Source organism: Patagioenas fasciata, chromosome 2 (assembly GCF_037038585.1).
Source record: "Patagioenas fasciata isolate bPatFas1 chromosome 2, bPatFas1.hap1, whole genome shotgun sequence".
Lineage (NCBI taxonomy): Eukaryota > Metazoa > Chordata > Aves > Columbiformes > Columbidae > Patagioenas > Patagioenas fasciata.
In genome coordinates, this window is record NC_092521.1 from 96,980,303 (window position 1) to 97,005,415 (window position 25,113).

At 50.6% G+C, this 25,113-nt stretch overlaps 1 long non-coding RNA gene across 1 annotated transcript; it reads left to right on the forward strand.

The window, feature by feature from the left end:
* The first annotated feature begins 8,730 nt into the window (after positions 1 to 8,730).
* LOC136098082 (uncharacterized) lies at positions 8,731 to 21,463 on the forward strand. The gene is made up of 2 exons (XR_010650902.2): positions 8,731 to 9,891; positions 21,385 to 21,463. It is a non-coding gene; the product is annotated as an uncharacterized lncRNA (long non-coding RNA).
* The last annotated feature ends 3,650 nt before the right edge of the window (positions 21,464 to 25,113 follow it).

Consider the following 25,113-nt stretch of genomic DNA (forward strand, 5'->3'; position numbering starts at 1 on the left):
GTGACAGAGCCCCACGTGTGCAGCCCCGCCCGCCCCCAATCCGCCCAGCACCCTATGGAGGAAGCCTTTGGGGTGCTGGCCCCGAATCAGTCCCTGAGCTGAAGAGGCCCAGGAGGCTGTCCCTGCCCTTGGTGTGCATTCACTGGGCACAGCTGCTGGGTGTCCCTGAGGCCTCCTCCGCCGCTCGGCTCCCCAGAACAAACCTCCTGCTGTTTCTCTTCTCTCAGGCAGAAACCAGCCCTGCAGCCTCGAGGCCACCCTAGTAGCCATCTCCTCTCTGCCCCACATAAAAAGCCCGCTGGGTCCCACAGCAAGGAAGACCAGGGACTCAATCCAGCTGGACACAAACCCTTTCCTGAGGCATAAAGAGAGTGATTTTGAGAGCTGCAGAGAGCAGCAGCAGGAATAGAGGCCAAGCTTTCCCTGGTTCGTAAGAGGGAGAACCTTGAGAATGAGGCGCGGGACTGACCATGCCCAAAAGAAGAAGAAGAAGGAGAAGAAGATGATGACGGGTGTGGTACCGTGGGATGTTTTCCAGAGCTACGTGACACGTAGCGATGACGAGCAGACTTTTTGCCTTCCGCAGCTTGTTTTGCTGCCGTGCTTCTTGGGCAGGGATGCACGAGGAGCGCTTTGGTCCCTGCCAGGCGCTTGTGTTGCCCGCAGGGAGAGGTGCCGAGTGGCAGCTGCGGATGTTGCAGCCGCGCTGGAGCCCTTCCAAGCAGGGGCTGTTTTGGTGGAGGGAGGTTTTTGGTTTTGGTAGCTTGGTTGAGGTTGTTGAGGTGGTTGGAGGTGGTTTGTTTGAGGCAGGTTCTTCTTTGAGGGTGGTTGTGGGAGGCTGGGTTGGTGAAGGCTGGTGGGTTTAGGTAGCTTGATGGAGGTGATATTTGGTTGAAGTTGTTTTCCCCTTGGTTGTTTTAGGTGGGGTATGTGAAGTTGTTTTCATTGAGGTTGTTTTCAGTATTTTGTTTGAGGTTGGTGTAGGTGGTTTGGTTGAGGTTGTTTAGATGATTTGAGGTTGGGTGGCTTAGGTTGGTTCTGTTATAAAGCTTCAGTTGCCATGGGGGGACTCGAACCCACGAGCGGAGAGTCTGTTTACCCTTCTCCCACTTCCATGCAGTCATTAGCGGGTCCATCCTGGCTCCCGTGACCGGGACGCAACAGAAGGCTCACTCAGGGTTACTCGATCTACCCCCAAGATGGCTAGCGGCTGACCCCCTTCTGGTGGAGTCAAGTCAGTAGCCCCCTTAGGTAGGTGCCCATTTACAGCAATATGGGGAATCTGGCCATGCGGAGGCTTCCGTCGCCAGTTGCTGGCCCCCCATGTTGCAGGCCCACGTTACAGTAAAACAGAAGCATACCTTATCCGCTTAATTCAAAAAGTCGTCGTCTGCCCCCGCGGTGACCAGCCGGAGTGGAACGGAGCCCCTCTGAAATAAAAGGTTCGGGACACGTCTGGGAGGTCCGTTTCTCTCAGGCGGTCCGCACAGCCGGGCAGAGCTTGTGCCTTCGTGGTGGCCAAAATTGATACGTGGAAACAACTTTACAACCTAGAAAGTCATAAAACTTTACAACGTGCAAGGTTATAAAGCGGGTGTGTTTATCTGATATCGGGCGCAAGGGGGATCGTTCCACCATTCATGCGCACCTTCTAACACTACGAGGTGTGTTTAAATACAGCAAGGTGTTAGGTATTCATAGTGACCCCAGGAACGCCTATACTTATTCATAACCTTTCCCCGCTTCTTATTAAAATGAGTCCCAGGTCATAATTTGCAAAGTCTCCTCCTAGACAGCTCCCTGTTGCGCCTGCGCAGTGCCATCTGGTGGTCTTGAGGAGGGGTCTTTGGATGAAGGCTCCTTCAGCTTGGTCACAGGGAACTTTTTACCTTTGGCTCATTATGTTGAATTGACTGGGACCCAAGCTGCCAAGTCGATTGAAACCAGGCTGGCGCCCCCTTTTGCTCTAAATCTTTGTTATCTCGTCTCCTCAAGTTTACAGCTGGGTGCAGTAAAACTTCTTATCTTGGCATTCGAGGGGGTTCTGTTTTTCTTAGCATAAGTCTACATAAAGCTCTAAACTAAGCACTTCTTGTGTGCCTAAGCCTTAAAGTGGTAGTTTCTTAGTAGGCACCCATGATATGTTTAGTTAACCCTTGAAATGGTAGCTCCCTCTATCATCTCCCCTCCCCCCCATCCCCTGTCTCTCACCCCTTCTGCCCCCCTCCCCCTTCCCCTGTCTCTCCCGCGCTCCCCGCTCTGTCCCCCCCTCCCCATCCTATCCCTCCTCACTCCCCCTCCCTCCCTTTCTCTCTCTCCCCCCTCCCTCCCTTTCTCTCTCTCCCCCCTCCCTCCCTTTCTCTCTCTCCCCCCTCCCTCCCTCTCTCTCCCCCCTCCCTCCCTCTCTCTCCCCCCTCCCTCCCTCCCTCTCCCCCCTCCCTCCCTCTCTCTCTCTCCCCCCTCCCTCCCTCCCTCTCCCCCCTCCCTCCCTCTCTCTCTCTCCCCCCTCCCTCCCTCTCTCTCTCTCCCCCCTCCCTCCCTCTCTCTCTCTCCCCCTCCCTCCCTCTCTCCTCCCCCTCCCTCTCTCCCCCCCTCCCTCTCTCCCCCCCCCCACTCTCTCTCCCCCCCTCTCTCTCTCCCCCCCTCCCTCCCCCTCCCTCCCTCTCTCACCCCCCTCCCTCCCTCTCCCCCCTCCCTCCCTCTCTCCCCCCCTCCCTCTCTCCCCCCCCCTCACTCTCTCCCACCCCTCCCTCTCTCCCCCCCCTCCCTCTCTCCCCCCCCACTCTCTCTCCCCCCCCCACTCTCTCCCCCCCCCTCACTCTCTCCCCCCCCCCACTCTCTCCCCCCCCCCACTCTCTCCCCCCCCCTCTCTCCCCCCTCACTCTCTCCCCCCCCCCACTCTCTCCCCCCCCCTCACTCTCTCCCCCCCCCACTCTCTCCCCCCCCCTCACTCTCTCCCCCCCCCCCCTCTCCCCCCCCCCCCCTCTCTCCCCCCCCCCACTCTCTCCCCCCCCCCACTCTCTCCCCCCCCCTCACTCTCTCCCCCCCCCCCACTCTCTCCCCCCCCCCCACTCTCTCCCCCCCCCCCACTCTCTCCCCCCCCCCCACTCTCTCCTCCCCCCCCCTCACTCTCTCCCCCCCCCCCCACTCTCTCCCCCCCCCCTCACTCTCTCCCCCCCCCCTCACTCTCTCCCCCCCCCCTCCACTCTCTCCCCCCCCCCACTCTCTCCCCCCCCCCCCCTCACTCTCTCCCCCCCCACTCTCTCCCCCCCCCACTCTCTCCCCCCCCACTCTCTCCCCCCCCCCCACTCTTCCCCCCCCCCTCAACCCCCCCACACACCCCCCCACTCTCCCCCCCCCCCCACTCTCTCCCCCCCCCTCACTCTCACCCCCCCTCACTCCTCTCCCCCCCCCACTCTCCCCCCCCCCAACTCTCCCCCCCCCCACTCTCTCCCCCCCCCCCCACTCTCTCCCCCCCCACTCTCTCCCCCCCACCACTCTCCCCCCCCCCACTCTCCCCCCCCCCCCACTCTCACCCCCCCCCCACTCTCTCCCCCCCCCCACTCTCCACCCCCCCCCCTCTCACCCCCCCCCTCTCTCCCCCCCCACTCTCTCCCCCCCCCACTCCCCCCTCACCTCCCCCCCCCCCACTCTCTCCCCCCCCCCCACTCTCCCCCCCCCCCACTCTCTCCCCCCCCCCACTCTCTCCCCCCCCCCCACTCTCTCCCCCCCCCACTCTCTCCCCCCCCCCCCACTCTCTCCCCCCCCTCCACTCTCTCCCCCCCTCACTCTCTCCCCCCCCTCACTCTCTCCCCCCCCCCACTCTCTCCCCCCCCCCCTCACTCTCTCCCCCACCCCACTCTCTCCCCCCCCCCCACACTCTCCCCCCCCCCCACTCTCTCCCCCCCCCCACTCTCTCCCCCCCCCACTCTCTCCCCCCCCTCACTCTCTCCCCCCCCCCCCACTCTCTCCCCCCCCTCACTCTCTCCCCCCCCCCACTCTCTCCCCCCCTCCCTCCCCCCCACTCTCTCCCCCCCTCCCTCCCCCTCACTCTCTCCCCCCCCCCCACTCTCTCCCCCCCTCCCTCCCTCTCACTCTCTCCCCACCCCTCACTCTCTCCCCCCCCCCCACTCTCTCCCCCCCTCCCTCCCCCTCACTCTCTCCCCCCCCCCCACTCTCTCCCCCCCTCCCCCCCCCTCACTCTCTCCCCCCCCCCCCACTCTCTCCCCCCCTCCCTCCCCCTCACTCTCTCCCCCCCCCCCCACTCTCTCCCCCCCTCCCTCCCTCTCACTCTCTCCCCCCCCCCCACTCTCTCCCCCCCCCCTCACTCTCTCCCCCCCCCCCACTCTCTCCCCCCCTCCCTCCCCCTCACTCTCTCCCCCCCCCCCACTCTCTCCCCCCCCCCACTCTCTCCCCCCCCCCCCACTCTCTCCCCCCCTCCCTCCCTCTCACTCTCTCCCCCCCCCTCACTCTCTCCCCCCCCCCTCTCCCCCCCCCTCACTCTCTCTCCCCCCCCCCTCTCTCTCTCCCCCCCTCCCTCCCTCTCTCACCCCCCTCCCTCCCTCTCCCCCCTCCCTCCCTCTCTCCCCCCCCCTCTCTCCCCCCCCCCCCACTCTCTCTCCCCCCCCTCTCACTCTCTCCCCCCCCCTCCCCCCCCCTCACTCTCTCCCCCCCTCCCTCCCTCTCACTCTCTCCCCCCCCTCCCTCCCTCTCACTCTCTCCCCCCCCTCCCTCCCTCTCACTCTCTCCCCCCCCCTCACTCTCCCCCCCCCTCCCTCTCACTCTCTCCCCCCCCCCTCGCTCTCACTCTCTCTCCCCCCTCCCTCTCACTCTCTCTCCCCCCTCCCTCTCACTCTCTCTCCCCCCTCCCTCTCACTCTCTCTCCCCCCTCCCTCTCACTCTCTCTCCCCCCTCCCTCTCACTCTCTCCCCCCCCCCTCCCTCTCACTCTCTCTCCCCCCCTCCCTCTCACTCTCTCTCCCCCCTCCCTCTCACTCTCTCTCCCCCCTCCCTCTCACTCTCTCTCCCCCCTCCCTCTCACTCTCTCTCCTCCCCCCTCCCTCCCTCTCCCCCCTCCCCCCCCTCACTCCACCCCCCTCCCCCCCTCCCTCCACCCCCCTCCCCCCCTCCCTCCCCCCTCTCTCCCCCCCTCCCTCCCTCCCCCCTCTCTCCCCCCCCCCCCCCCTCCCCCCTCTCTCCCCCCCCTCCCTCCCCCCTCTCTCCCCCCCCCTCCCTCCCCCCTCTCTCCCCCCCCCCTCCCTCCCCACTCTCTCCCCCCCCTCCCTCCCTCTCACTCTCTCCCCCCCTCCCTCCCTCTCACTCTCTCCCCCCCCTCCCTCCCTCTCACTCTCTCCCCCCCCTCCCTCCCTCTCACTCTCTCCCCCCCCTCCCTCCCTCTCACTCTCTCCCCCCCCTCCCTCCCTCTCACTCTCTCCCCCCCCTCCCTCCCTCTCACTCTCTCCCCCCCCTCCCTCCCTCTCACTCTCTCCCCCCCCTCCCTCCCTCTCACTCTCTCCCCCCCCTCCCTCCCTCTCACTCCCTCCCCCCCCTCCCTCCCTCTCACTCCCTCCCCCCCCTCCCTCCCTCTCACTCCCTCCCCCCCCTCCCTCCCTCTCACTCCCTCCCCCCCCTCCCTCTCACTCCCCCCTCCCTCCCTCTCACTCCCCCCTCCCTCCCTCTCACTCCCCCCTCCCTCCCTCTCACTCCCCCCTCCCTCCCTCTCACTCCCCCCTCCCTCCCTCTCACTCCCCCCTCCCTCCCTCTCACTCCCCCCTCCCTCCCTCTCACTCCCCCCTCCCTCCCTCTCACTCCCCCCTCCCTCCCTCTCACTCCCCCCTCCCTCCCTCTCACTCCCCCCTCCCTCCCTCTCACTCCCCCCTCCCTCCCTCTCACTCCCCCCTCCCTCCCTCTCACTCCCCCCTCCCTCCCTCTCACTCCCCCCTCCCTCCTCTTTTCCCTAAAAAACACTTTCAAGGACACAAAACACAATGGATACAAAGTGTTTCTTTTTATTTTAATGTTAGGTTCTTGAAGGTCGGTTAGTTGCTTGCTGTTGTAGGTTGCTTTAGGTGAGTTGTTCTATGCTGGTTTGGGTGTGCTGTTCTAGCTAAGTTTAGGGCCAGCTCGTGGAGCAGCAGGCACCCAGCCCAAATGGCCCAAAGAAGCCGTGGCAAGGGGCCGTGCTCAGCGCTGCAGAGGAAGGCAAAAAACCCCCGGAGACGCTTGCTGTCCCACCTGGGGGAAAAAAAAAGCCTTCCTCCCCCCAGCTGCAGGGCACGAGAGGCCATCTTCCTGGTGCTTGAGCAGCAGGCAGGATCCGAGCCAAAAGGGCCCAGAGGAGCTCTGCAAAGTGGTCATGCTCAATGCTGCAGAGGAAGGCAAAAAAACCCCCGGGGACCAGTGCCAATCTGCCCCGGGGGAAAAAATTCCTTCCTGACCCCAGTGCTGGCGATCGGCTGTTCCCTGAGCATGTGAGCCAGACCTGGCTCCTTGTCCCACAGGCTGCTCACGCCTCCCAGGACCTGCCCAAGCCCTAGCCTATCCTATCCTAGCCTAGCCTGTCCTACCTTGCGCTGGAGCCATCTCCTGGACTTGGGAGAGTGCCCAAAGGCCTCTCACCTGACGGACCTTGGGGGCAAGGACACTTTGGAAAATCCTGCTTCCAACTGTCCTGTCAAGAATTCCTGAGCAAACCTGGGCAGAGAAAACAAAATGCCAGAGATGAAACTTACTGCACGTAACAAGAGGACACAACAGAGATGACGGAGGAAAACAGCAAGAGGGGAAGGAGAGGAGGAGCAGAGAACACAGAAGTAAACGAGACCCTTGAATCTCAGCCAATCAGAGGAGTAAGAGAAGGGTTCCAAAAGACCAGGCTCTGAATACAAAGCATACCTCGTAAGGTTTTGTCTCCAAACTTTTCCTCTTTTGAAGGCAAGGTGCAGATCCCACGCTGTCCTTTGGTCTCCGACGATGTCCTCCAGCGGCGTCCTTCGGTCCCCGACGGTCTCTGGCGGTCTCCAGTGGGCTTCTGTGCACACACACACGCACGCACGCACGCACATATCTGGTTTTTATTTTCTATATCTACACATTTCTATTAACTCTAGAGTCTGTATACACGTCTACAGGGAGAAGGAGAAAAAGTCTGACTTATTTGTGCAATGTGCAAACCTTTTCCCTTGAAGGCAAGCTCCAGCTCCAGCGCTGCCCTTGGGTGTCCTGGCCGTCTGTGGTGGCTCCTGAGGACTCCTCCCGGTGCTCTGGGGCTGCCGACCAGAAGATGGCAGCGACTCTCCTCGCCTCTTCCCCAGGCCCCAGGGCAGAGGAGATGCCCCGGCATGAGGGCCGGGGATGCGGGCTGGGAAGCCGGGCTCACCTGCGGCTCCAGAGCGGCTGCTGCTCCGGCCCGGCCCATCCCATCCCGTCCCATGCCCCGGAGGCGGCTAGTGGCGGCTGCGGGGGCGGCGGCGCCGCCTGTGCCCAGGCGCCTGCTTGGGGGCTCTGGGAGAGCCCCCGGCCGTCCTGCGGCGCTTCGGGCACCACGGCGCCGGGGGCTGCCCGCCCATGCTGCTCTTGTGCCCCAGCAGCCCTGCCTGAGGCGGGTCCACGTCCATCGGCTCCGCCTCCTCCCGAGGCGGGTCGATGTCCATGGGCTGCTCCTCCTCCTCCCGGGGTGGGTCAACCTCCATCGGCTCCTCCTCTCGCCTGTGGGCGGTGCTGGTGCTCGCGACAGGCTGCCGCCGTTTCTTGGGCGGCGGAGCCATGGGCCGGGGGGTCCGTGAGCCTCCTCTTCTCTCTTCTGCTCGCTGCGGCCTCTTCTCTCCGAGCGCTGGCGCGGCTGGCACGGCTGTGCTCCAACTGCCACAACAGAGGCTCGCGGCGTCCCCAGCGAACGCTGCGGTGGCCGGCATGGCGGCCCGCAGGGCCACGAGGGCCCCGTCGCGGGGCCATTTTGCTCTGCACTGCTGTCAGTGCTTGCATTTGGTTTGCCTCGCCTCGGATGGAACCAGCTCGTTTGCCTTTTGTCTTGAGGAAAGACCGACAGCCGCACATCTTTTGACAATATCTTTTACCAGCACGACAAACCTGGCACTTGTATTGCACAATTATCCTGTGCTAAGGGATTCTGCTATTTCTTTAGTGCTGTAGGATGAAGAATGCAAAAGGTGTTTGAAGAGACAGTGCTCGTTCCCGCGTTTACCGGCACACGGGGCGGGGCCGAGGAGCGACGGCTCTGCCATCCGCTCGTCGGGGCTGCTGGCTCGGTCTTTGCGGGAGGCGGTAGCGATTGCTCGGGTCTGTGTCCAGCATGGCGGCCAAGGCGAGCAGCAGCCCCTCTCAGCTGCTGCTGCCGCTCGGTAAGCGGCGCCGCGACGCTTCCGCGCTCTCCCGGTGCCCGGGCGGGGCTGCGCTGGGGCCCGGCCTGTGCCCGGCGGGCGGGCGGGCGGGGAGGACGAGGCCGCTTGCGGGCACGCGTGGGTGGCGCGCTCGGCGCCGCCGCTTGGCGGGCAGCTGGAGCGGGGGGAGCGGCTGTGCCCGCCGGGTCCGGCGGTGTCGGCCGGTGCGGGAAAATCCCGTCGAAGATGTTACAGGCTTGTGAGTATTATTTCTGCTTGTTGTTGCTGTTTCATTTTGTGTTTCCTGAGGGAAAACTTGCTGTAAGGTGTGGAAGCAAAACGTGCTTGTTTTTTTGGAATGTTTGCCGGCTGAGTAGTTTCTGCCTTGGACTGAATCCTTGGGGGTGATCTGTTCGGGGCAGCCCTGTCATAGGGTAGCAGTTGCGTGACTGATCCTTGTCATCGGGTTCCTACCTGGTAGCCTTGATTTGGCGTGGGTTGTTGTGTTGAACTTCTCCGTAGTGAGTTTGGTTTTCCATTTCCTGAAGGTCTAGGCAAAGATTAAACAAATGAGTGGACTTAAAGAGAAGTATTTATTATTTGGTCATGCCATGTTGCTCTTTGAAACCTGTTTTGATTCTTGGTGATATTCAAGAAATTGCCGCGACTCAGAGGGCAAATCTTGATGTGCTGAGCAGAAGAGTGCAATGGATCTTTTTGCTTGCCAGGTAGCTTTCCTGACCCATGTGGCCAGTTGATCAAGATTCCACTGCACGCCTGAGAGAGTGAGAAAGATCCCCTCCCTCCTTAAATAATGACCGTGATGCTAATGGGATGAAATACTCTTCTTGATCAGCCTGGATGTCAGTCAAGCTCTGTCCCATCTCTGCCCCCCTTCCTCGGCAGGTCCCATCTGTGGGCAGAGCAGTCAGAATGTCCTTGGCTCTCAGACCAGAGCAATTACAAGCATTAGTTCTGTGCTGGGGTGTTAGCTCTTGTTCTCAAACTAATTCCAAATAATGAGCGTGCGAGCTGTGAAAAAGAAAGGTTTCTAGCTGCATGAAGAAAATCAGTTCGCTTTCGGTGAAAACAGCACAATTTCTTTCAGGTATGGAGCCCTCAGGGCTCTGTCAGGGCTTTCTTTTCTCCTCCGCCTTCTTTTCCCTTCCCTTCCCCCTTCCCTCTCCCTTCCTTCACTCTTCCCTAAAAACCACTTCCCAGGACACAAAACGCAATGGATACAAGTGTTTCTATTTTATTTTGTTTTATTTTATTTTTTAATGTACTTCCTTTGATGTTATTTCATGTCATTTCTGTTTCTCACTCTGTTTCAGAGCCAGTGCTCACAATCCTTAACGCAAGCCCACGTGTAGCCAGGAGCAGGCTGCTGCGTTCTTCACTTTAGCTTGAACAAACAGCCCTTGCAGGCTGGCAAAGGCAAGTCCCAGAGCTGCAGAGAGCAGCAGCAGGAATAGAGGCCAAGCTTTCCCTGGTTCCTGAAGAGGGAGAACCTTGAGAATGAGGCGCGGGACTGACCATGCACAAAAGAAGAGGTATGTGGTACTGTGGGATCTTTTCCAAAGCATCACATGTAGCGATGACAAGCAGGTGTTTTGCCTTCCACAGCTTGTTTTGCTGCTGTGCTTCTTGGGCAGGGATGCACGAGAAGCGCTCTGGTCCCTGCCAGGCGCTGGTGTTGCCCGCAGGGAGAGCTGCCGAGTGGCAGCTGCGAATCCTTCCTGTTCCTGACAGGACACCAGTGGCTGCTCCAAAGCACTGGGTCCCCATGCAACATCTCTGCATCCTGTTCCCTACATCTGCCTTCTTTGTCTGTAACTTGTTTGGGTTTTGCCTGTTTCTTTCTACCTTGTTTGTTTTTTTTTGTTTTGGTGGTGGTGGTGTTGTTTCTCTTGTTGCTGTTGTTCTGGTTTTGTTGGGGTTTTTTAAGTTTGTTTCGTTTGGTTGGTGTAGGTCAGTTTCTATGAGTTGGTTTTGGTAGGCTTTTTGAGACTGGTTGTTCGAAGGTGGTTGTTTGACGCTGTATGACGTTGTTGGTAGGTTGTGTGTTCGTAGGTCACTGAAGGCTGGTTGTTTTAGGTTAAGGTTTGTTAAGTTTGGTTTAGGTTGGCGGTCTTAGCTGCTTGTTTCCGGTTTGATGGTTTAGCTTGGTTTGGGTTGGTTAGTTTAGGTGGGTGGGTTCAGGTTGTTTGATGTGATTTTCTTAGCGCTGCTCTGTGTGGTTTAGCTGAGGAGGTTTCTTTTTCTCGGTTTTGCTGGGTTCTTTGGTTGGTGCTGTTTTCTGAGGATTCTTTAGCACTGGTTGTGTTAGTTTGGTTTAGGTTTCTGGTTTTAGTAGCTTGGTTCAGTTTGTTGCGGTCGTTTGAGGTTGGTTTGAGGCAGGTTCTTTGAGGGTGGCTGTGAGAGGCTGGTTGTTGAAGGCTGGTGGGTTCAGGTTGCTTGATGCAGGTGATTTTTGGTTGAAGTTGTCTTCCGTCGGTTGTTGTAGGTGGCCTATCTGAAGCTGTTTTCATTGAGGCTGTTTTCTGTAGTTTGGTTGAGGTTTGTTTAGATGATTTTAAGTTGGGGGTGGGTTGGTTGGTTGGTTGGTTATTTGAGGTTGTTTCTTTTCAGTAAGCAGTTTAGGTGGGTTGGTGAGTGTCTGTGTTTTTAGGTAGGTTGGTTTAGGCAGGTTTGGTTTACATTGTTTAGGTCGCTTGAAGGGTTTCTGTTAAGGTTGGTTCAGGTTGTTTGGTTTAGGTTGGTTTAGTTATTTCCTGGTAGGTTGTTTAGGGCAGTGTTATGCACGGCGCATGTTTTGAAGATGGGTTCCTTCAGGCTGGGGTGGCTTAGATTGGTTGTTGAGGGTGCTTTAGGTGGTTTGGTTAGATGTACATTGTGTTTAGTTGGTTTTCGGTTGTGTCTGGATGCTTTGGATGTGAGTGCAGTCTCGCTGGGACATGTGTCCCCCCACTAATCACCAGGCTCGATTGGGCTGTTTCTGCTGTCTCGGCAGACGTCCCCTTCCTCCTTCCCTGCTCCACGTGTTTCCCCGCCTTGCTCAAAGAGGACGACGTTCCCCGCTAGAGGCGAACCGTTGCTAGGTCAAGGGTATACGGTAGCTGCGCCGTGCTTGAGGACCTCCAAACAAGCTCAGGGTCCGTTAGGAGGAGAACCTGGGGTAGTCAGGCTTCCAAGACTGCAGGCACATCCAAGTGAGACACTGCCTGGGGCAGGGTGGCTGGTGGTTGGGTTTTTGTTGTTGAGGTTTTTTAGGGTGTTTTAGCTTTGTTGTTGAAGTTGAGTTGATCTAGATTGGTTTTTAGCTTGGTCGTCGTAGGCTGGTTTCAGTGGTTCTATTTAGCTTTGGGTTGTTTGCTTTAGGTCATTTTGGTGTGGTTATGTCATTTGGTTTCCTATTTTTGAGGTTGGTTTAGATCGGTCGCTTTAGGTGGTTTTATCCTTTATTAGATTGGTTTTAAGTTGTTTGAGATTGTTTAATGGTTATTTTAGGTTAAGATTGGTTGGTTTCAGTTTGTTTAGCTTGTTTGGTTCTAGGTTGCTTAAGGTTGGTTGAGAAATGCCGGTTTATGTAGTTTTAGATTGTTTTAGGTAGGATTTTTTTAGATCATTTGGTTTAGATAGGTTTGTTTTAGGGTGTTTAGGTTGGTTTATTTTGTTTGGTTTAGGTAATTTGTTGTAGATTGTTTAAGGTTCCGTTTAGGTTGTTGGTGGCTGATTGAAGTTTTTTGAGGCAGATTGGTTTAGCTTCTTTAAGGTTGGTTTAGGTGAGCTGTTCTATGCTGGTTTGGGTGTGCTGTTCTAGCTAAGTTTACGGCCAGCTCGTGGAGCAGCAGGCACCCAGCCCAAATGGCCCAAAGAAGCCGTGGCAAGGGGCCGTGCTCAGCGCTGCAGAGGAAGGCAAAAAACCCCCGGAGACGCTTGCCGTCCCACCGGGGGGTAAAAAAAAGCCTTCCTCCCCCCAGCTGCAGGGCACGAGAGGCCATCTTCCTGGTGCTTGAGCAGCAGGCAGGATCCGAGCCAAAAGGGCCCAGAGGAGCTCTGCAAAGTGGTCATGCTCAATGCTGCAGAGGAAGGCAAAAAACCCCCGGGGACCAGTGCTGATCTGCCCCGGGGGAAAAAACTCCTTCCTGACCCCAGTGCTGGCGATCGGCTGTTCCCTGAGCATGTGAGCCAGACCTGGCTCCTTGTCCCACAGGCTGCTCACGCCTCCCAGGACCTGCCCCAGCCCTATCCTATCCTATCCTATCCTATCCTATCCTATCCTATCCTATCCTATCCTATCCTATCCTATCCTATCCTATCCTATCCTATCCTATCCTATCCTATCCTATCCTCCCTTGAGCTGGAGTCATCTCCTGGGCTCCCGAGAGTGCTCAAATGCCCCTGACCTGATGGACCTTGGCGGGGACTAGAATGCAATATATCTGTGATCACCGTTTATTTTTTATGTATTTCATAACTATAGAATTTACATATTTGTGAACTGTTCAGAAAAAATCATTTTAGTAACAAGAGAGTAGTAAATAGGCCATAGGCAAATTTCTTTAAAAAAATGAAGAAAATTCTGTTTCTTCTTAGAAATATTATGTGGAATCACTATCTGGAAGCATATTTTGCTCAGTTTCTTTTGAGAAGGGTATTATTTTCTAAAATGCCCAAGAGATTTAACAACACACACACACACGCAATTTTAGTAAGTAACTCAATCGAACAGTTTAAGCACTCTTCTGTTTCTTCCTCTTGAATGTTTTACAAAAATCTTCCCATAGGACTCAGATCTCTTCTGACTTTAGGCATGTAAAAGCTGACATTTTTTTTCAACTTCTTTAGGAAGATGCAGACACTCCTTGGACGCAATTTATCTCACTTGTTCTCATACTGATCTCAGGACATCCTGTAGCTGGGCAAAAATTCACATTTCTAAACCTGCTTATGTACACAGCAAATGTGAAATTTAACTGGACACACATATTACCTTCCTCATTTCGGGGAGGTCAAAAGGAGGTTCTTAGGGACACGGTTTAGTGCTAGAGTTAGGTTATGGTTGGACTCGATGATCCTGAGGTTTTCTTACAACTGAAATGATTCTATGATTCCATTTTAACAACCCTTCAAATAAAGATTAATTACATATAAGGTACAGCTCTTCTCCATTGCATTCAGTACATCACTTCTGCTGCTGTTTTCAGTCTTTTCCACAAGATGCTGGGGAGGACAACCAGATGTATTCATTTCCTCTGTAATCACTGTTGCTTTGACATTCACCCAAGACCTCTTGCACCAGGATACCACCCTCTGATTACAGGACACATTACTGCTATATCCCCACCTGGACCATAAATACTCTCCAAAAACACTGCATGTCACTCCATGCTGTTTAGTTCCTGTGCCAGGGTTTGCGATGCAAAACACCAACAACCATAACCAATATAAACATTTTGGCTTTGAAAGACTTTCAGTTTAAGAAAAACTCCACCCCACAACAGAGAGTGCCCTACAACCAAAGCTCCAATACAACCTGCCCCCTTAAGCCACTCTCTCATTCTTCTGCTGGTATATATTGAATTTTATTCCACAAGCTGATTCCTGTATAGCCCCTCCAACTAATCTGGGCAGGCAACTTCATTAATCTTTACACAGCAGCCTGCTCAGTAACTGTCAAGTTGGAATACTGTTGGTCTTTGGAAAAGTCAGCTACTACTCAAAGGTCCCTAACAACCTGGATCACCTCTCTGAAAAGGAAGAGGGAATTTCTGCAGCATCTCGATGTATTGCTGTTGAATGTTAATTTACTTTGTGGCCTGAAAGGCATCTGGAAGCAGAATATGATTACTGAGAGGAGAGACCCTAATGCATTATATCCATCACTATTTGTTGCTGTGGTTACAGTTATTAAAGACCATAATAAGACACATTATACCAGATTAGAGGAAAAAAGAAACTAATGATCGCCCTATCATTTTCCTATCTTCTTCCACAAAAGAGTTCAGACTGGTTTGAAAATTAGTGTTATTAGACCTGACGTCAAAGGCAAGAAGCATTTTATCACTCAGCATTGTTATCAGTGATAGAGCATAGAAATAGTACAGCAAAGCTCAATGGGGAATAAAAAATAATTTCTTAAGAAAAAGAGTAGGGGCACTTTCATTCAATTCAAAACTTAGTTATTCCTATGCATAGAGTACCAGGTACGCACTGGCCAAAACCAACCTCAAATCTCTTATAGCTGCTATTTGATGGGGAAGCAACATCAGGGACTCAGAAGTCCTATTGTCAAGCAACAAGAAGAAGAAAGTGGTTGACTGAAGAAAAACCTCTAGCATTTTGTATTCCCTAAAACATAATCCGTTTTTCCAGGTCATGACTGAGATGTGGCCTCTCCTCCCACACTCAGGCCCTCTGAAAACATGTCTCATGCAGCAAGGATCTTCTACAATTTCTCTTTATTTCTATGTGCCAGGATAGGACAGAATGAATTACAGGCTCATTCACTGTCAAGTTTGCATGTCTTCTTTCGCAACTAACATTTACTTCAATCTTCTATATACATAGCTGTTTGACATAATTGTTCAGAGGTTTATTTTTCAGCCTGCCTAATACTCTTTCTGATGTCTCAGTGATATACAGAATAGAATTCCGTATTTAAGATTTGAAGTACTCATAAAACTGTGTTACTGATTAAAGTCTGCCAAGAAAGGCAGTTAAGGTAACATTTTGAACAAGATTCATCTTAGACTTTTATAGAAGACAGTAGCAACAACAGAAAAGCATGCAAGATTGGAGTGAAAAAGTGAGCCTTGAGTAAAGGATACTGCTAAGATTTAGCAATAACCTTAAAGATTCAGCACAGCAGGAGAAAATAACCAGAGCATATAATGACCTGCCACACTCTCACCACCTGCCAGACACTATAGGAAGGAAAAGCAATCTCAGAAGACCCTGCTAATGGCTCTCCAGCCCTTCATACAGTCAATGCAACACAAAAATACAGAAAACAGGAGGTCCCCTGTACAAATATTTGTTCATAGGCATCCTCCTTTTTTGTGCTTTGCTGCTAGCCTCAGTATCTGTGGCAGGATGCAACCCTTCCCCCCCACTCTCTCCCCCCCCCTCCTTCAATATGGAAGGAGTAGGCACATCTCCCTCTCTATTACTTGAGGGTAACAGCTTCTTTTGTTGGCGCCTAGCTATTGATTATCGAAAATTGAATAATAACACCGCACCACTAACAGCTGCCGTCCCAAACATAGCCTCGTGGTGACTGTAATACAAGCAGCAGCCCACCCACGGATGGCTGCTTTAGATGTTAAAGATATGTTCTTCATGATTCCCCTAAGGGAAGAAGACAAGGCACAATTTGCTTTTACCTGGGAAGGGAAGCAATACACTTTTAATCAGCTTACTCAGGGGTACAAACACTCTCCTACTATTGCCCACAATGCCCTTGCTGCAGTCATTGACACTGTACAGGTACCGTCAGGCATTTGCATATATCAATATTTAGACGACATCTTAGTGGGCGGAGACAATAAGGAACAGGTGGGGCAAGTAGCAGAAACTCTTTGGAATTTATTAACACAGAACGGATTAGATATTCCACCGTCCAAGTGCCAGGGTCCCAGCCACGAAGTTAAATTCCTAGGGGCTTGGTGGACAGGGGGAGCCATAGCAGTGCCTGATGATGTTCTGGCTACCGTAGACAAGGGGCACACCCCAAACAGCAAAGCAGACTTGCAATGCCTGTTGGGTACATTAGGGTACTGGAGAAAACATATCCCAGGATTCTCAGTGATTGCCCGTCCCCTATATGACCTACTCCGAAAAAACAAGAAATGGAATTGGACTCTACAACATACAGAGGCCCTTAATGTTCTAAAAGATGAACTTAAAGCCTATCAGAAATTTGGCCCGCTACATCCACAAGACCCATTAAGAGTGGAATGGGGGTTTGCAGAACATGCCTCCTATTGTGCTATATTCCAGAGGGGGCCAATAGGGCCAGCTAGACCTTTGTTGTTCTCTTCCACCGCATTTAAGGGAGCTGAACAACGATATTCGGAGTGGGAAAAGGGGCTTCTCTCACTTACCTGAGCAGTTAAGGAGGCAGAGAAACTGTGTACATCACAGAAAGTTATTGTACAAGGCCCCTTCCCTCTGTTGAATTCAATCCTTAAAGGGTTACCCCCCCGAGGGGGTGGCACAGAACGCAACGGTACGAAAATGGTACGCCTATTTAGAGGGAGTTAGCCAATTGTTACTACTAAAGGAGGGTTCTGTAAAAGTTTCAAAACTTCAACAACCTGTGAACGCTGATCAGGTCCTGTTGAGCCTGCCTTCTAAACCCTCTCCAATAAAAGAAGCACCTAAGCTAACTCAGGACTCAGACACACAAGGAGTCTGGTTCACTGATGCATCAGCCCATCGGGTAGGGACAAACTGGCAGTACAAGGCAGCAGCATTGGAGATTGCTACTGGAAAAAGAATAACAGAGGAGGGGGAAGGTAGTGCTCAAGTAGGAGAACTGCGTGCTCTCTTATTAGCAGCAGAAGGAGGAGCCTTCACGATTTACACTGATTCCTATGCAACCTATAAGGGTGCCACTGAATGGATATGCCAATGGGAATCCAACCAGTGGGAAGTAAATTGCACCAGAGTGTGGAGAGCTGAAGATTGGCAAAGACTATTAGAGATAGGCACGTCACGACCTTTGAGTGTGGGCTGGGTAAAAGGACATGCAAAGGATGGAACCCCCACTGCCAAATGGAATCAACAAGCTGACTTTCTAGCCCAGATCAGGCTAGCTGAAAGCATACCAGAGGAGTGGGCACAGTTAGCTGAATGGTTACACCTTAAGCAAGGCCATTCTGGAAAAGCAGATCTTTATTACGAATGCCGATCCCGGGGTTGGCCAGTGTCCGTGGGAACATGTGAAGCAATTCTCACAGCCTGTCCACAATGTCGGATCAGACTTAAAGCTGATCACACAAATCAGGCCCCGGTCCTACATATCAGGCAGGGCAAGACTCTCTGGAGCATGTGGCAAGTTGACTATGTCGGGCCATTGAGACCCTCTAATGGAAAGAAATACATCCTGGTGGGGGTAGAGCACAGTTGCCACTCAATGGAAATAAGAGATAGAAAAGGCCACAGCTTGGGTGCAAGGACAGGGAAAGTGGGGAGAGGTGCTTCTTCAGGAGCTCCTTCAGGAACTTCAAAGAATAAAGGAAGTATTTTTTTTTTGATTATGCCTTGTTTCTCCTGGCAGATATTATTTATCTACAGGGCTCTAGGGAAGTGACATTAATAAATCCACCCCCTACTGAGAAGTTATCGCCATACAGAGAAAATGAAGGACTTTGGTGGGGGGGAGGGAAATAAATCTTACACTTTCTTTGTTTCTTTTTCCTATGACACCTCTGTAACAGAGGCTGGCAGCATACTGTGTGCTGTACCCATCCAGCAGCACTAACCTGTCCTTTCCTGGCAACCTCTGTACGTATCCCAGCGGCTAACAGTCCCGAGGGCAACAAAAAGAGCAATGCAATTAAGCATCATTTGCTGCTCGGGCGTTCTTTTGAAGAGAGTGAGTGTTTTCTTTGAGTCATTGACACTAAACATTTGGTACATTTTATTTTTGAACATAGCTCAGTGAAACAAAAGAAACTGCTGAAGCAGAAAAAATAAAATCACATGCACATTACTTCCACAGTGCTACTAATTGTTTCCAAATGACAAGTCAAAACATCTCTGAGTTTGTTGTTAGGAGATTAATTTGGACAGCTGAAAAAGTTACTCCAACCCTTTAGATACTACCCCTGCAATCTGAGTGCAAGATCATTTTATCCACAAAAATCTTATTTGCATACACAAACAATGTTAATGTTGCTTCAGTCAGTGTTTGTTCTTCTTCAGATCACCACAAGATGGGGGTTTCTGTTTGTTGGTAATGCAGCACTCATCACACTTGAGGAGAGATGTGTCAGGCTAAACACTTTAGACCCTTGTCCAAATCAGAACCCACGTAGCAAGGTGGGCAGGTTGGCGGACATTGCAGGAGTACAACATAATCCTGCTGGTAGTCCTGCCAGAATGATTGATTACTAATACTTTCAAAAAACCCACAAACAGGTGTTGTATTTCAAGTCCTTAAAGACTGTAACTCAGTGCTTCTGTTGTTTCTGTGGTAACAAAATAGTATTAATAATATAATTTAATGGCTAAACAACAGCAGCACTCCAGCTAGTGTGCTAGCCATGTGCTCATTAGCTAGAAATCATGATGTACCAAAAGCTCATTTGAATTGGGGCAATCATTTAAAAAATATTATTCTAGCTTCAAGTCACAACATATGATTAATGATCCAGTTGCAGGACTACATCTGATGGTGAAGATTTTCTTATTCCTCATTAGAAAAAAGGTGATCAATCCCATCGGTTTTATAACACTGTATCAGATCTGGCTGGGACAGAGTGAATTTTCTTCATAGCACTTTGTATGGTGCTGTGTTTTAGATTAGTGACCAAAACAAGGTTGATAACACATTTTAGCTGTGGCTGAAAGCGCTTGCACAGCATTGGGGGCCTCTGTTTCTCACTCTGCCCCCGCTCAGCGAATAGTTTGGGGGCGTTGCAAGAGGTTAGGAGGGGACATGACCAGACAGGTAACCCAAACTGATCGAAGAGGTATTCTGTACCATATAACATCACACTCAGCAATAAAAAGGGAGAGGAGGGGATTTTAGGGGGATTAACTATCTTTTGGTCACGAACTGGCTGAGCAACAGTCTACTTGTGGGAGGTGGTGAGTGATTGCCTTTGCATGACTTTTGCTTGCTTTGTCTCTTCTTCCACTTACCTTTTGCTTATTAAACGATTTAAATCTTGATGTACAAGTTTCCTTGCTTTTACTCTTCCTTTCCTCTCCCCCCATCCCATTGGGGGTCAGAGAAAGCAAACAAGCAGCTGTGTGGTGCTTCACTGCCTTCCAGGGTTAAACCACAACAAAGATGAAAAGCTAACTGAGTCAGAAAAGGTTAAACAGTGTGACTCATAAAAATTTTTGCCAACATACTCATAACACACACCCACCTCACCCCAACACACACACAGCTGTGTTTTTGGGTTTGGCATTTAGGCAGAAACCCCAATTCACACAATACCCCATGAGAAAGATCCTTGTCTGGATTTTGAGAAGACCCCCAAAGGCCTCCTCTAGTCATGGCAGGGCTGACAGCAGCTCAGCTGGATCTAGATCCTCAATATTAGAGATACAAGAAACAGTACAATGCAGTACAAGTGCAGTCAGGCAAAACACTGGATGCAGAAAACGTTTCTGCCAGTGCCATTCTGAAGATGCAATACTCACGTAGGAGAGCCTGTATGTAGGTGCAAAGGACTCCAAAATGCCCATTCTCCTTGAGCACAGAATCTAGAGTCATCTGTTCATGCCCACAGTCAGTACTCAGGGCCCCACCAAGTTTTAGGACAGCCCAAACATTGCCAATTACTTCAGGTCCCTGCATGGGCTGTTTGCAGAGTTCCTGCTCTGTATGCATGTCTGCAATACCATAAATCATTTTTGATGAATAGGACCATTTCTCAGTCAGCAATAAGCTGCATGCAAAAAGGCATACGTGAACATTTAGAGGAGTCACTTAGGGTTTGTTCTGTTTTAAAGTGCCAAGCTTAACACCTAACAGGACATTTCACACTCTGCTCCAAGTAGACATGGAGAAGCCAAGTCCCATCTGCCAAGAGCAACTGCTGACTCAGCTCTACTGCAAACAGAGCCCAACTCTCACTTGCATTGATCACAGTTCCAAAAGTGCAAGAGCCAGAAACTCAAGTAAATAAAGTCAGGATTCTGCTTTGGGATCCACACTTGGTTTTAACGTGGACTTAGCCTTTCAGAACAAACTTGCCAAGTGCTGTTGACAGTCTTCCACTTCCTTTGGACCTCATTTGCCTAGAATTAGATGTTTTCTTTGTTAGGACACCACTTTGTAAATAATTGATAAAATTGCTAATTTCTGAATTGTTTTCTCTTAGCTCCTTACAGTCAAGGGAATCATAAACAATTACTACATCTGTTGGCTCAACGGCAAGTCTTCAGTCAGAATACTGCAAATTCACCTTTGCTCTGTCACCACTACCACATCCCCCCAAAAATCTATTTATGTGCTCACAAATGTGAAAGAAAACATTTTAAAAAACCCTACACAGGTCAAGGTGATGTGTACAAGCTTAGTATGCTACCAAATTCACTTGTTTGGTACACAAAAACTACCGAGCTTGCTGGATAGACTTAATGTTTTGAGAGGCAATTATCTTGCTTTAACTTCACCGGAACCTTAATAAGTGCCTGTTTTTTATGGTCTGAAGTGAAAGTTAGTCCTCAGTCCATGACTTTGGCAGCAGGTATCCATCTAACACTCCATAGGCATCAGGCTCAAAACACTGACCCCGCTGAATTTATGAGGTAAAGTCCTGACAGTTTCAATTAAGCCTGAATCCCACCCCAACACAGCTCAGAGCCATCATGTGGGCTCCAGCAGACAAGCAACATTTATCACCTCCAGCTCTTCTGTTTTGCTGGAGATTAACACCAGGAGAAAAAGAGGCAACAAGAGCAATAGTGCAACCATTTTTTCAGCTACCCCAGGTTCACAAGGCTATTTTACTGGGCTGTGCTATGGAGCCTCAAAGCTGCAGGAGCTGAGGAGGAGGCACTTGGTTGCTGCTGTTGCTGTGATGAAAACCTCCAGCAGAAGGGAGACAAGAGCTACAGCCAGTGACACCTTCCACCATGGCTGCCTAATCCAACAGACTCCTGAGAGGCAGGTGCCTTTCAAGATGGAAGAGAAGGCAGCACCCACCAAGACACTAAAACTGAAAGAGAAATACTTAAAGGCTGTATATGCTTGGATCTATCAAAATCAAGATGGTCAGGATAGGGAAAAAAGAAAAAAAAAAACCAAAAGACAATGCCATAAGATCAATTCTACCTTTTTTTTTGTTTCTTTTCAGGAGCCCTGGTCTGCACAAAAACACTACTTCGAGGTTGTGTTCAGCCCGACCAAAATAAAAACCCTCTTGTTGACTTTAATCAAGCTCCAGTGCCCTTTTGCCTTCTGAAAAAGAAAAGGCAAGAAAAACAAACAAATAAGAAAAAAAACCCCGAAACCAACAACAACAACAAACACAGGAAAAAAACAACAACAAAAAACCAACCAAACAAACAACAAAAAACAAACCACAAACAAAAAGCTAAATCATGGTGGACACACTTTGGCTTTGTTTGAATGTTAAAGTCTACAGATAGCTGCACACAGACACCATAAACCTACCACAGAATCTGACACCACTGGCAGATGTTGTACAAAACGGCCCCAGAAAAGGAAGGGGCAGGGATTATCAGGGAAATCGGTTTTGCATGGAAATGGACATTTATAATTTACCTCCTGATACACACAAGCTTCCTCTAGAGAGACTGGAGTTCAGCCTGTGAGTGCTGGTTGATCTCTGTCAGTATTTCTTTTGGGAATACTGAGAAAATGGAAAAATTATTCTCTTCTTGAAAAGCTGCTCATGGACATGAGAAATTTTCAGTGCAAATCTAACTTTATTTTCCAGTTCCCTAAAGGCATTTTGTTCTGAAGGTTTTGCCATCAACTTTAAAACCATACTTCAAATAGAGTCAATAAAATTAGATTAAAACAGAAGATTTTAGTCTGTTGTGATAACAGACTGCACACCTGCAAATCAAGATCGAAGAACTCTCACTAGGACTAATATAGAAAACTGAAGCAGTGCCATACATCAGATTTACTTTTCATCTTGCACTAGCAATGCTTACATTTTCAGAATTCTGTCTTGAATTTAATTTCACTTCATCAAAGCAGGATGCTAACCTATAGACGGAGTTTTACCATGAACACTAATAAGGAAGCATTTGAGAAGGGCGAGTGTTTAAGCCCCTCATACAAGTGTACATATATATGTCTAAGGCACAAGAGACTGCTAGGCTCTGCAGGTGATAGTTTTGTACAGTCCACAATTTGTAAATGAGAGAAATATCTGTTAGTTTCAGGGGGGAAAAAAAATCATTTAATTACTGTCATTAAGAATAAAATTCAGTTTCTCTTCTGGCCAGCTCAATGCTGATGCAATGATCTGGTCCTCAAGGAATCAAAAGAGTCTTATGGTGGCAAGCAAGAAAATTTCACCCTCCCACAGAGGCAACAGGAGCCAGATTCTCACCTCTGTTCCAGGAAAATATTACAAAATACTACTAATGAGGAATTCCTCTTTTATAGAGCCATAGCATGTCCAACAGCCCAACGGTGGTCAGCCTTCAAGGCTACATCTACAGGGTCAGATGGAACAGGGCCACAAACAGGTGTCTGATCCTGAGGCCAAACAGCACAGGCTGGCCTGTCTGATCTACTATAGGACCCAGTGGCCCCAAAGGACACCTGTGAAGAGATCCAAACCCGGGTCAGTCTGGTGAGAACAGTCCCTCGTGTGCCACCACCCCACCACATCCAGACACTCACACAAACCAGCAGCACACGAGGGAACGACTCAGAAGAATGAGAGAGCAGCGTTCAAGCTCATTCATTTAGCAGCAGAAGTATAGTCTGAGAGTACCTGTGGGCTTTACACAAGAAAGTACAGCACTGAGCAAGCCCTGAATGGTGAATTAGATACCGCACATTGATGTTGTTGTGGCTGTAGAGGTCACATGTCAAAAATAAAGCCTCCAAATGGGATGGATCCCATGGCCTTTGCAAAATGAGCATCCCCAGTAGTTTTGATTCTCCTCTAGTTAAACGGAACAGCCCAAAAGAGGTATCAGAAACCAAGATCTTATATGAAGGGTAAACAAGAGCAACACATGATGAAACACGCCATTGTATCCAGGAATCAGGAAAAGCCTAGGAGGGAAGCAAATAGAGGAAGGACTCAGCTTTATGTTGCATTAGCAAGGATAGAAAATCTGCAGTTGTTTGTCACACTGTATGTATTCACACTTACAGTTAATAATAACTATCAGGTTCCCTTCAAGACCTGCTGCAATAAAATGAGTGCTTAATTATAGCTCAGAACAATAATCTTTAGTCATGCTTCACTTTTTAAAAATCCCAGTGTCAGACTTTTGTGTAATTATGCCCTCGATAAGCAAATGTGCGTCACAAGAGTTGCCAGCCAGCTACAAAAAAAGCAGGTTTCTCTCCATGGCAGCAAGACCAGCATCCAACAGGCTTTTCTCACCTGCAAGAAACTAGTTTGAAAACAGATCGCAAAACTGAAACAAAACAGGACAGGCCATATTTACTCTGGAAGCAGACCTAAATTTTCACTTAGAAAAATGCAGAGGTACAAACATTGTTTTTATGATTACACTAGACAGACACAGTCTATGGACCTGCCTGCTCTCAAAACCTTTGTCAGAATTAGGCTACATTTCCTGTTGCAGGAACTCAATGTACATTAGCTTGGAGCTGCTGCAGCTTGGATTGCTATACACTATGTATTAAACCAGCCAGGTCTTTTCATGATCTTTGGGCATGGAGAGGAAGCACTTGCGTATCAACAAACCATGAATGGAACTCTGCGCACAGGTAATGAACCAAATGCTATTTGCGCATTTAACAGAGTGAAACACTCTTGTATTTGTTGTTTTGGCTCACTACCAGAAAAAATAATATACAACCATCACAATTACATTGGCATGGATTTTGTTATTAATTTCCTCTAGGTTCTTAAATTATAGAAATAAATTCAAACATGTAATTATACTTTGATGCCTGCAAACCTTGCCAATGGAGACCTGAGTCAGCGTTGTGGTATTGCACAGAACAACTAAAAAAAACTCAGGAAAAAGGTAAATAATACACAAAATATGCAATTAAAGCATCTGCCACCCTCACAGCTCAACCTTAATTCCACACCGCCATACGCTGAAAATAGTCACTGGGAGTGCCTGTGTAGCATCTGCAAGCTTGAATTCACCACCAAGAAAAAAAAAGTCTTTTATTTTATGAAATAAGGCATTGGAATTATTGCCCATGAACATTCAATAGACATCCATCATTGCCTGTTTCTGCTCAGTGCTTAGCAAGAACCTCAAGAGCATTTCCACTGCAGGCCAGGGGCACCAAGCCACCCATGTGCAGATCTGCCATAATGTCCCAAATTCTGTGGCAGGCCCTATGCAGCATTTTAATAAGACAAGGGAGAACTCATTTCTGTACCTGTCTACCACAAATCTTGGCCAAGTTGCCTAAGTCCTGGGGCCGAGGACACGCACTTCTGCTACAGTCCAGCTGCAGATGGTAGCTCCTTGAGGCATAGTATCTCATCCCCTTTAAGCTAGGTGCTATACTTTGATCTCCTCATCCATCAAACAGGCATAATGACTTCTACTTTCCTTGGAAAGTCTTCCAAGATCTAGTTATTGCTTAAAACTAGCATATATGCTCTTATATAGACCACAGGAAAATGAATTTCATTGCTTAAAACACTACTTGGGACCAAAGCAAGGTCACAACTGCAGCACAGGACCACATGGCAGGCAGGTAAACCTGCTGTGCCAGGTTGTGTCACCCAGCATAGACCACCTTCCCCTCCACCCCATCCTGCCCCCATGGCAAGCAGTTTCCAAGAACTGTGTCTAGAGAATAGGAGACAAAGAAAAAGATGCTATGAAACATGGAAATAGCATCCTGAACTACTGTTGGGACCTGGGAATAA